A 12,231-nucleotide genomic window follows, 5' to 3' on the forward strand; every position below is an offset into this window, starting at 1 on the left:
GTGCACTGAAAAAACTTTGATAGTGGCCTCTATCCTAGTGCACAGGATGGAGCTCAGTCTAAAGTTAAATCTTAAGGTCCTCTCCATTTTCTCCAAGCACAGATTTCCCTGGGGATGTGCACAGCTTTCAGAATTCTCTAGTTTCTATAGCTGTTATTTTCATGAAGAATTGACTCCAGCTTATTCTCCAAGCAGTTAACTCCACCTTAACCTAGTGTATGTCTCAGTCAGTAATCTCTTGTTTCAGGGAGCTGCATTTCTTTCAGCCCCCTGTGGCTTTTGTAAAAAATTTCTATTGCTTTCCTGCTAAATTTCTGTTTTGGATGCAACAGATATTCATGCCTTCCACCACTGCTTTAAGTACACTGATTCATCAGGACAAACACACACCTCTGGTATACAAAATCCAGGTTTTTTGTTTGTCTGTTTTCTGATGGGTCACAGAGCACTCCTCTCAGTACTGAAGCCAGACATTAGACAGTCAGTAGAGAAGGGACTCCAAAGGCCAAAGGACTCCACTAGTCTTAAATCTCCAATTCTAGTTTTCTGGGATTTTTCTCTGCTATTCCTTTGTTTCCCAGTATAGAATTTTTAGGAAGAAACCCTTCATACCCATGAATCATCATTAAAGCCAGAGGTTTACTCTATTACTGGTGTTTTAACATCTGGGCTATTGATTTCAAAGGGTTCCTTGGGTTTGCTGAAATTATGAGGATCCTGGATAAGTCCAAGTTGGGACATACCCATCTTATGACAAACTGGCCAGAAATGTAGAATTCAGTGACACCCACAGTGGTACATCTTGCTTTCTCCATGAAGGTTTATTTGTGTCTATCTCACCTGGAATGACTATGATACTCAGTGTCTGTCTTAATGTTGAGAAGGGAGACAGTTTCTAAGTTTGCAGAGATACTCACCTCGCACTCTACCAGTATACTTGAGAGGGATAGGAAGCTTCTCTGGGTTATTGTTTTCAGTGAAATACCTATTGTCACAGACTCTCCTAGTAGAAAATGCTCTTTGATTATCATTCAAGCTAAATAAGTTGATGACACCCTATTCATTTCACAAACTGAGGACAGTCTCAGTGTATACACAAAAGTTCAAAGAATACAAGGGAATGGAGAACAAAGGAAGAGATCTAGCCAAGGCACCATTCTTGTCCTGACCCCAGCTTGCCCTGGCAGCCTTATCTTCTGCCAGTCTTCTCTACATCTGGATCTACACTCCTCCTGTACCACCCACTAGTCTTCTTTGGCTTCACCATTTATGTTTGGTAGTGGTTAGCCCATGCTAGATGCTATGTTTATAATGCTCTTTTCTCTCATATTGATGGGTTTTCATTTCTCATTTTTTGAGTTAAATATCAATAGTTTTGTTGATGTTACTCCAACAGAGTAATGGCCTCATCTATGTTCAGAGCCTAATATGTCATTTCTTTATTTGAGCACTTGTACTAAAACATGATGATTCACCTTGATGATATGAACTTTATGACTACTTTCCATACCTACATAACTATATATACTTCAATGTCTTGAATCAACTAGATGCTACCAAACTAACTGTGCAATTTAATGATTTCTGGCAACATGACAGTGTTTTTGCCCCACCAGCTCAGAGGAAAAGAGCAGGGAGATGAGGGAAGGATTGTGGGTGATCAGGAGTGGGGCAGTGAGTGGGCTGAAAAGTGAATAAGTAAGAAAAAATTAAATTAAAAAAGATAAAAGCCTTGGCTGGTCTGGAGCTTTCTAATAGACTAGGATGGTCTTGAATTCACAGAAATTCATCTGTCTCTGCCTTCTAATATTTACATGTGCCTTGGTAATTATGTGTGGCAGCACACACCTGCAATCTCAAAGCCTAGGTATATATATGATAGGAGGATGATAATTCTGAGGCCTAGGATATACAGTGATATTTTGTCTTAACAAAAAAAAAAACAAAACCAAAATAATTTCATAGTCATGTGATTCCATTTGTGTGACATTCTGGGGAAAGAAAGATAATAAAGATGAAAAGAGACAGTTAGTTGTCATGTTGGAGAGAGAATATGGTTTAATACAAAAGGGCACAGAGGCAGCACATTAAATGAACAGAGCTGTTCTGTGTAATAGATGGTATAGGAATCTGTGTGGTTTTCAAAACCTATAAGATATTATGATATGGTATCAAGAGTGCTTTTTAATATATACAAACTTAAAAACATAGAGCAGACTGGTTGATCAGAGGAGGTCCCAAAAGCAATGAAGACTGTGCTAAATCTTAGTGTAGAAGTATGGGAAAACCTCATTGAGAGGAGGAAAGAAGAACTTACCATACATTGCAGATGGTGATCAGCTGGAAGTACAAGGTGAAAAGCACGCAGACTGTGCAGAGCATGGGAATCAAGCTTCTAAATTGTTTTTTACATGATATAAATTTATAATCCTGAAACTACTTTTTAAGTATATAAAACTGAATACAGTAAGCACAGAAATGACAGATAATGGGAGCAGGTTTCCATCAGATCAAGAAATGACCAGCTCCACACACACACACACACACACACACACACACACACACACATATATATATATATATATCATACTTAAGATATGTAACACCTCAATACTTGTATGAAGACAATATGGTTTTAGCAACAATTATATTTAAAAGTTCACCTCTGAACATTTTGTGGAGTAGCAACCTACATCATGAAACTCTTGTGCTGTGTGGCAGTGGCAGCTTCTGTTATTCACAAATCCACAAGGTAAAACCTGAATCTACAGTATACCATTGGCTATTTAGTAAGTTATGTGTAGCAAATACATTTTAAATTTATGGTATTTCAATTTCTGATGGTGGTTTCAATGCAGAACCTCATTATAAGTCATGAAACAGATATACCACTAGGTGGTTACTATAGAGGACTAATAAACTAATTTACCATCTCATAGAAGTATTCCATTCTTTAGCATGGCAAGAATGGCAATAATCTATCGATTCAGCAAAATCTATGAGTATGATACATTTTTTTCTACAATCTTCACATTGAACATCACATCTTTCAATTTGTTCTGCTTCCTCATTTCTTAACTTGTAAACATTGACTTGAATCTATTAACTTCTTGTACCATGATTCTGGCAACTACTGATGTTCTCTATCTCTATGTACCTGGCCCTTTAATTAACTTGCTTCTTTAGATTCTACATACAAGTAAGACTTCACATTTTTTTCCTGTATTATTTGTTTTACTTAGCATAATGTTGTTGAGAACCATCTATATTGGGGCAAATGACAGTAACTCATTTTTAAAAAGCTAAACAATGTTCTCTAGTACATATGTATAATTCATCATTTTTAACCTATCAGTATATTGAAGTACATCTAGGTTGTTTCTATACCTTGTCTCTTAATAATGCCACAATAAACATGTTAATGCAAATATTTACTACTAAATGGTGATTTCATTTCTTTCTTTTTCCTTTATACATAATACTTTTGGATAAAAGCAACTCCTTTGCAGACCCTTTATTTTCTGTCTGTTCCTTTGGGAGATCCAATCCCTTAGACTACCCCTGTGTATTACAACAGAACAGCAGCTGTAGCTCCCCTTCTCTGTTGTCCACACTTCCTATGGATTGATCCCACAGAGCATTCTTTTTCTGACTTCCTTTGCCCAATTTATCCATGCCAGTAGGCATTCCTATAAACACACCAGTCAAACAGGCCAGCAAAACATGAGACACACAGCTATCACACTCTCTGAAAATCCATCAAGGAAACAGAAACCAAGGGACAAATCATCAACCCAACAGAGACAAGCCCAGAAACCAGCACCTAGACCTATAATAATGCCAAACCAGATGCCTAGCTATCAGTATAAACATACAATAAATAACAACCAGAAAAATATTTCACTACTGGAGCCCAGATATCCTGTCAAAGTAGGCTCTAATTATTCCAATGTGTTTAGGTCTGGTCTTCTGCTGTGTATTGTAATGTTAAATATGGCACCTAAGACCTGGTTGCCCCAGAGATGGAGAGTCCACATATATATCCAAGTCACACTATATGATGTTGTCCCTAAGTTATTTCTAATTGGTAAATAAAGATGCTAAGAACCAATAGCTGAGGGAAAAAGACATTTGTCGGGTTTAGGGTTCCTGGACTCATGGTGTCAGAGGAGAACCTCGGGACAGGGTAGAAGAACCTGGAGGAGAGAGAAGCTGTCATGGGTTATGTGAGTCATGAAAATGTAGCCCTGAAGGCTGGCCAATTGGAGTTAAGAGCAGTCCAGATGAAACATGGAAATAACAATGTGAGGTTATTGATAGGAAATAGATTTTAATAGCCTAGAGGGTAGATATATGCCTAGCTCCTGTGCTGTTTAAGGCTTATTTTAAATATAAAGGTTGTATATGTCTTTAATCTTATGTAAGAACTAAATGGTCAAAGGCAGGGTAGAAATCCTGTATTGAGCTTAAAGATTTCTACAACACAAAATAACAAGAGCACAAAAGAAAACAAACAAACAAACAAACACACAAACAAAACCCAATTCCCACCCAAAACATAAAACCAACTATATAAAAAGGCTATTAAACAGGAAATGAAGAAAACCTTTTAAAGAAATACGGGAAACCTTCTGGTCTGAACCAGTGCCCTGAGCAGACATTGGGGGCTGGCTCCATACACAGTCCCACAACACCCAGAGAAAGCTCAATTCCCAGGTGCTCTAACATGCTCAGGATCAGAGGTAAGGAGGCCACAACATCTGCCCCAACACCGGAGTTACTGTGTCCCCAGGATCCAGGGACACAAGAATCCTCACACAGACAGGGGCGTGGGTTCCTTCTGGACTGAACCAGCACCCTAGCAGACCTTAGGTACTGGCTCTGCACCCACTCCTACAATAGGAAAACTCCTACAGGGAAAAAGATCAAGAAACATATAAAGGCAGACCTATCAGAATTACACAGACTTCTCACTAGAGAATATGAAAGCTAGAAGATCCTGGGCAGATGTTACACAGACCCTAAGAGAACACAAATGCTAGCCCAGGCTACTATATCCAGAAAAATCTCAATTAACGTAGATGGAGAAACCAATATATTCCATAACAAAACAAATTTACACAATATCTTCACAAAAATCTAGCCATACAAAGGATAATAGATGGAAAACTCCAACACAAGGAAGGAAACTACATAAAGCAGGAAAGTAATCTTCTTGCAACAAGCCCAAAAGAAGTTAGCCACACAAACATAATTCCAATTCTAACAACAAAAATAACAGAGAGGAACAATCACTTTTCCTTAATATTTCTTAACATCAATAGACTCAGTTTTCCAATAAAAAGACATAGGCTAATTGGATGCTTAAACAGGATTCAGTATTTTGCTGCATAAAGGAAATGCAATTCAATGACAAAGACAAACACTACCCCAGAGTAAAAGGCTAGAAATAAATTCCAAGCAAATGGTCCCAAGAAACATGCTGGAATAGCCATTCTAATATGGCATAAAATCAATTATCAACCAAAAGTTATCAAAAAAGACAAAGAAAATATTTTATACTCATCAAATGAAAAATCTACCAAGATGAACTTTCAATTCTGAATAGTTATGCTCCAAACGCAAGGGTACTCACATTCATAAAAGACACTTTACTGAAGTTCAAAGCGCACATAGCACCTCACACAATAATAATGGGAGACTTCAACACTCTGCTCTCGTCAATGGACAGATCTTGGAAACAGAAGCTAAACAGACACAGTGAAACTAACAGATGTTTTGAAAACACACACACACACACACACACACACACACACACACACACACACACACACAAACATTTCACCCTAAAACAAAAGAATATAACTTCTTCTCAGCACCTCATGATGCCTTTTCCAAAATTGACCATATAATTGGTCACAAAACAGACCTCAACTCATAGAAAAAGATTGAAGAATTCCCTTGCATCCTATCAGATGAAGACAGACTGAGGTGGGCCTTCAATAATAACAAAAAACTCAGAAAGTACACACACACATGGAAGTTGAACAACACTCTATTCAATGATAACTTGGTCAAGGAAGAAATAAAGAAAGAAATTAAAGACTTTTTAGAATTTAGAGCATAGCTGTTCAGAAAAGAAAGTTTATCCTAGTACATTTTCCAATTGATAAGTATAAAATGCTTTCCTTGTCTTTTTTTGATAACTTTTGGTTGAAAAGGAAGGCACAACATACCAAAACTTGTGGTACACAGTGAAAGCAGTGCTAAGAGGAAAACTCATATGTCTGAATGCCTCCAAAAAGAAACTGGAAAGAGCACACACCAGTAGCTTGACAGCACCCATAAAAGCTCTAGAACAAAAAGAAGCAAATACACTAAAGAGGAGTAGATAGCCAGAAATAATCAACCTCAGGGCTGAAATAAACCAAGTGGAAACAAAAATAACTATACAAAGAATCAAAAAAACCAGGAGCTGATTCTTTGAGAAAATCAATAAGATAGATAAATCCTTAGCCAGTCTAACCAGAGGGCACAGAGACAGTATCCAAATTGACAAAATCAGAAATGAAAAGGGAGACGTAACAACAGAAACTGAGGAAATTCAGGAGATGATCAGATTCTACTATAAAAGCCTATTCAACCAAACTGGAAAATCTGGATGAAATGGACAATTTTGTAGACAGTTGTGAGGTACCAAAGTTAAGTCAGGGTCAGAAAAATCATCCAAACAGTCCCATAACTTCTGAAGAAATAGATGCAGTCATTAAAATATCCCAACCATAAAAAAGCCCAGAATGAGATGGATTTAGTGCAAATTCTATCAGACCTTCAAAGAAGACCAAATACCAAAACTCTTCAAACTATTCCACAAAATAGAAAGAGAGGCAACACTACCCAATTCATTCTATGAAGCCAAAATTATGCCTTTACCTAAACCACACAAAGACCCAACAAAGACCCATTTCACTTATGCAGAAATACTCAATAAAATTCTGGAAAACTGAACTGAAGAACACATCAAAATGATCCTCCATCATGAACAAGTAGGATTCATCCCAAGGATGCCGGGATGGTTCAAATATTGAAATCCATAAATGTAATCCACTATATAAACAAACTCACAGAAAAAAAGCACATGATCATCTCGTTAGATTCTGAGAAAGCATTTGAAAAAATTCAACAGTTCTTCATGTTAAAAGACTTGGTAAGATCAGGAAGTCAAGGCCCATACATAATCATAGTAAAAGCAATAAACAGCAAACTAGTAGCCAATATCAAATAAATGGAGAGAATTTGAAGCAATCCCACTAAAATCAGGGACTAGACAAGGCCATACACTCTCTCCCTACTTATTCAATATAATACTTGTAGTCCTAGCCAGAGCAATTAGACAACAAAAGAAGGTCAAACTGGAAAGAAAGAGGTCAAAACATCACTATTTTCAGATGATATAATAGTACACTTAAGTGGTCCCAAAAGTTCCACCAGGGAACTCCTAAAACTGATAAACAACTTCAGCAAAAGTCGCTAGATATAAAATGAACTCAAACAAATCAGTAGCCTTTCTCTACTAAAAGGAAAAACAGGCTGAGAAAAAAATTAGGGAAATTACACCCTTCACAATACTCACAAATAATACAAAATATCTTGGTGTGACTCTGACCAAGCAAGTGAAATATCTGCATGACAAAACCTTCAAGTCTCTGAAGAAAGAAGTTGAAGAACATCTCAGAAGATGGAAAGATCTTCTATGGTCATGGACTGGTAGGATTAATATAAAAATTGGTAAGATCAGGAAGTCCATCAAAATTTTAACTCAATTCTTTGTAGAGTTAGAAAAAGCAATTTGCAAATTCATTTGGAATAACAAAAAGTCCAGGATTGCACAAACCATTATAAATGATAAAATAACTTCTGGGGGAATCACCATCTCTGACCTTAAGTTATATTACAGAGCTATAGTGATAAAAACTGTATGGTATTGGTACAGAGACAGGCAGGTAGATCAATGGAATAGAATTGAAGACCCAGAAATGAAGCTACACAACTGCAGTCACTTAATCTTTGACAAATGAGATAAAACCATTTAGTGGAAAAAAGTCATTATTTTCTTTATTTTTTATAGAATATTTTTTATTTACATTTCAAATGTTATTCCCTTTCCTTGTTTCCCATCCATAACCCCCCTATCCCATCCCCCACCCACTTCTTCTATGATGGTGATCATTCCCACTAACCACCCACCCCTTCCTGCCTTCCTGCCCTGACATTCCCCTACACTGAGGGGTCCAGCTTTGTAAGAACCAAGGACTTCTCCTCCCATTGGTGCCCAACAAGGCCAACCTCTGCTATGTATGCAGCTGGAGCCATGGGTCTGTCCATGTGTACTCTTTGGGTGGTGGATTAGTCCTTGGGAGCTCTGATTGATTGATATTGTTGAGCTTATAGGGTTGCAAACCCCTTCAGCTTCTTCAATGATTTCTCTAACTCCTCTGATGGGGACCCTGTTCTCAGTTCAGTGGTCAGCTGCTAGCATTCGCCTCTCTATTTGTAAGGCTCTGGCAGAGCCTCTCAGGAGACAGCTATATCAGGCTCCTGTCAGCATGCACTTTTTGTCATCAGCAATATTTTATGGGTTTGGTGGCTGCATATGGTCTGGATCTCCAGGTAGGGCAGTCTGTGAATGGCCATTCCTTCAGTCTCTGCTACAATATTTGTCTCCATATCTCTGCTTGTCAATATTTTTGTTTCCCCTTTTATTTTTTTTATTTTTTAAGGCGTGAGATTTTATGGCTCATCTCAAATTTTATTAAATAATTCAAATACAAATGTGCTAAATGTTGCATGAACCATAAGCACCTGAAGCAGCCTGAACACACACACACACACACACACACACACACACACACACACACACACAGAGAGAGAGAGAGAGAGAGAGAGAGAGAGAGAGAGAGAGAGAGAGAGAGAGAGAGAGCGCTTAGTTTTATAGTATAGCAAGATGCTTCTATCTAGGTGAGGAAAATTCTAGAGTACTTTTACCAAGAAAGAAAAATGTGTGGATTCACATGCTAGATTAATGATTCTATCGGCTGCATGTATTCACCTGTGTTATTCCCTGGAGGCGAGAGGGAACCAGGAAAGATGTAAGTAGAAGAATCAAGGATGCTTTAGTGATTATTCAGCATTAGCAACATCAGAGATATGAGCAAACTGAGAGAGAATGATAACCATAGTACAGAAATAACTTCTAGGGGAAATTCAATACTGCCAAAGAATTCAATTAGATAAAGATGGAAATGTTCTTTATTTTTGGCAGCATGAACTTACGTAGACATTGATTATGGGGACTTTTTAGATGAGTGCATCCTAAGTTTAGAAAGAAATGTATAAGTATTATAATCAATAGTTAAAATGTAGATCAATGAGTTAGAAAGGAATGAAGCATCTGAAAAGGGGTTAATTTTATTAAAAAAATGCATAAGTTATAAGGAATATTTTTATAATATCCACACAAAATGAAAAGCATTCACACTTTGCTAACAACTCTGGAATGCCGGGCACTGACATTCTGAGTTCTTAGGTTATTCCATTAACTCTCACAATCTTGCTGAAAAATAACTCAAAATTTTTGTTTTATAAATGAGGGACACTTAGTTTTCAGAATCACAATATAATTCATAAAAAAACTAATTCATTTTTTTTTCTGTGTATCACAGTGCTCGTTTGTTTGGGAAAATACACCATTAAGGATGTTTTTAGAAAGATACATTGAAATGAAGCTTTGACTATTCATACTCAATATTAATTTAGATTTTGTTATCAACATGAATTGTACTATAAAATAATGCCTCTCAGGATTAAATTGATTTCACTTTATCTATTTCTGATATGTTTACACTAATTGAAACACATGGGCTCCCTCTTGTGACAAGTCTAAACTTGTGACCAACTAAATATCTTTCTGTGGCTTTCTGTGGTGAGAAGTCTGGTGTAATTCTGATAGGTCTGCCTTTATATGTTGCTTGACCTTTTTTCCTTACTGCTTTTAATATTCTTTCTTTGTTTTGTGCATTTGGTGTTTTGACTATTATGTGACAGGAGGAGTTTCTTTTCTGGTCCAATCTATTTGGAGTTCTGTAGTCTTCTTGTATGTTTATGGGCATCTCTTTTTTTAGGTTAGGGAAGTTTTCTTCTATGATTTTGTTGAAGATATTTACTGGTCCTTTGAGCTGGGAGTCTTCACTCTCTTCTATACCTATTATCTTTAGGCTTGATCTTCTCATCGAGTCCTGGATTTCCTATATGTTTTGGACCAGAATCTTTTTCCATTTTACAATATCTTTGACAGTTGTGTCGATGATTTCTAGTACATTTAAAGTCTAGAATAGATTATATATATAAAAACCAATTCTCAGGTCCCCTGCGCCCCAGACACCGCCTGACATTGATGGGACCGGATCAACATTTCTCTGCACCCAAATCCCTTGGGAGGGAGAGCTAAACCTTCAGAGGGACAGACATGCCTGGGAAGCCAGAAGAGACTACACTTTGCCCACATTTCTGACTCCAGAGGAAAACACCTAACGCCATCTGGGACCTCAGTGCATGGGGGCTCTGGGAAAAGGCAGCACATGTCCACCTGGTTGCCGCCCTCACGAAGAGCTCAAAAGCAACACCCATGAGCAAACTTGAGCCACGGGACCACAGGTAAGACCAACTTTTCTGCTCCAAGCGACCTGACTGGTGGCCTCAGGACACACAGAGGCAAAATTCCTCTGGGACTGGACACTTCCAGTTTTTAGCTGGATTCCCAACCTCGATGATCCCGCCCGCAGCTCACTGCTCCAAAACCCCATGGGAGAGAGAGAGCTTACCGCCCGGACAGGTGGGCATTCCTGAGACTGCAGAGTGGAAGAGACCACCAATACTGCCCACCTCTGCCCACATTCCTGGCCCAAGAGGAAACTGTATATGGCCGCTGGGAACTGGAAGATAGGGGCACTGGAGCTGCAGGTCCCCTGCGCCCCAGACACCGCCGGGACCCTGAAGGGACCAGATCAACAGATCTCTGCACCCAAACCCCATGTAAGGGAGAGTTAAACCTTCAGAGGGGCAGATATGTCTGGGAAGCCAGAAGAGACTACACTCTGCCCACATTTCTGTCTCCAGAGGAAAACACCTAGTGCCATCTGGGACCCCGGTGCACGGGGGCTCCGGGAAAAGGCAGCACAGGCCCTCCTGGTTGCTGCCCTTACGGAGAACTCATAAGCAACACCCCACGAGCAAACTTGAGCCTCTAGACCACAGGTAAGTTCAACTTTTCTGCTCCAGTGACCTGCATGGTGAACTCAGGACACAGGCCCACAAGAACAGCTGAAGACCTGTACACAGGAAAAACTACACGCCCGGAAGTAGAGCACTCTGTTCCCATAACTGGCTGAAAGAAAACAGGAAAACGGGTCAACAGAACTCCTGACACACAGGCCTATTGGACAATCTAGCCACTGTCAGAAATAGCAGAACAAAGTAACACCAGAGATAATCTGAAGGCAAGAGGCAAGCGCAGGGACCCAAGCAACAGAAACCAAGACTACATGGCATCATCGGAGCCCAATTCTCCCACCAAAGCAAACACGGAATATCCAAACACACCAGAAAAGCAAGATTTAGATTTAAAATAATATTTGATCATGATGATGGAGGACTTCAAGAAAGCCATGAAGAACTAGCTTAGAGAAACGCAGGAAAGCATAAAGAAACAAGTAGAACCATATAGAGAGGAATCAAAAAATCCCTGAAAGAATTCCTGGAAAACACAATCAAACAGTTGAAGGAATTAAAAATGGAAATAGAAGCAATGAAGAAAGAACACAGGGAAACAACCCTGGATATAAAACCAAAGGAAGAGACAAGGAGCCGTAGATACAAGAATCACCAACCGAATACAAGAGATAAAAGAGAGAATCTCAAGAGCAGAAGATTCCATAGAAATCATCGACACAACTGTCAAAGATATTGTAAAATGGAAAAAGCTACTGGTCCAAAACATACAGAAAATCCAAGACTCAATGAGAAGATCAAACCTAAGGATAATAGGTATAGAAGAGAGTGAAGACTCCCAGCTCAAAGGACCAGTAAATATCTTCAACAAAATCATAGAAGAAAAGTTTGCTAACCTAAAGAAAGAAATGCCCATAAACATACAAGAAGCCTACAGAACTCCAA

This window comes from Rattus rattus, chromosome 8, assembly GCF_011064425.1.
Source record: "Rattus rattus isolate New Zealand chromosome 8, Rrattus_CSIRO_v1, whole genome shotgun sequence".
In the NCBI taxonomy this organism is placed as follows: Eukaryota; Metazoa; Chordata; class Mammalia; order Rodentia; family Muridae; genus Rattus; species Rattus rattus.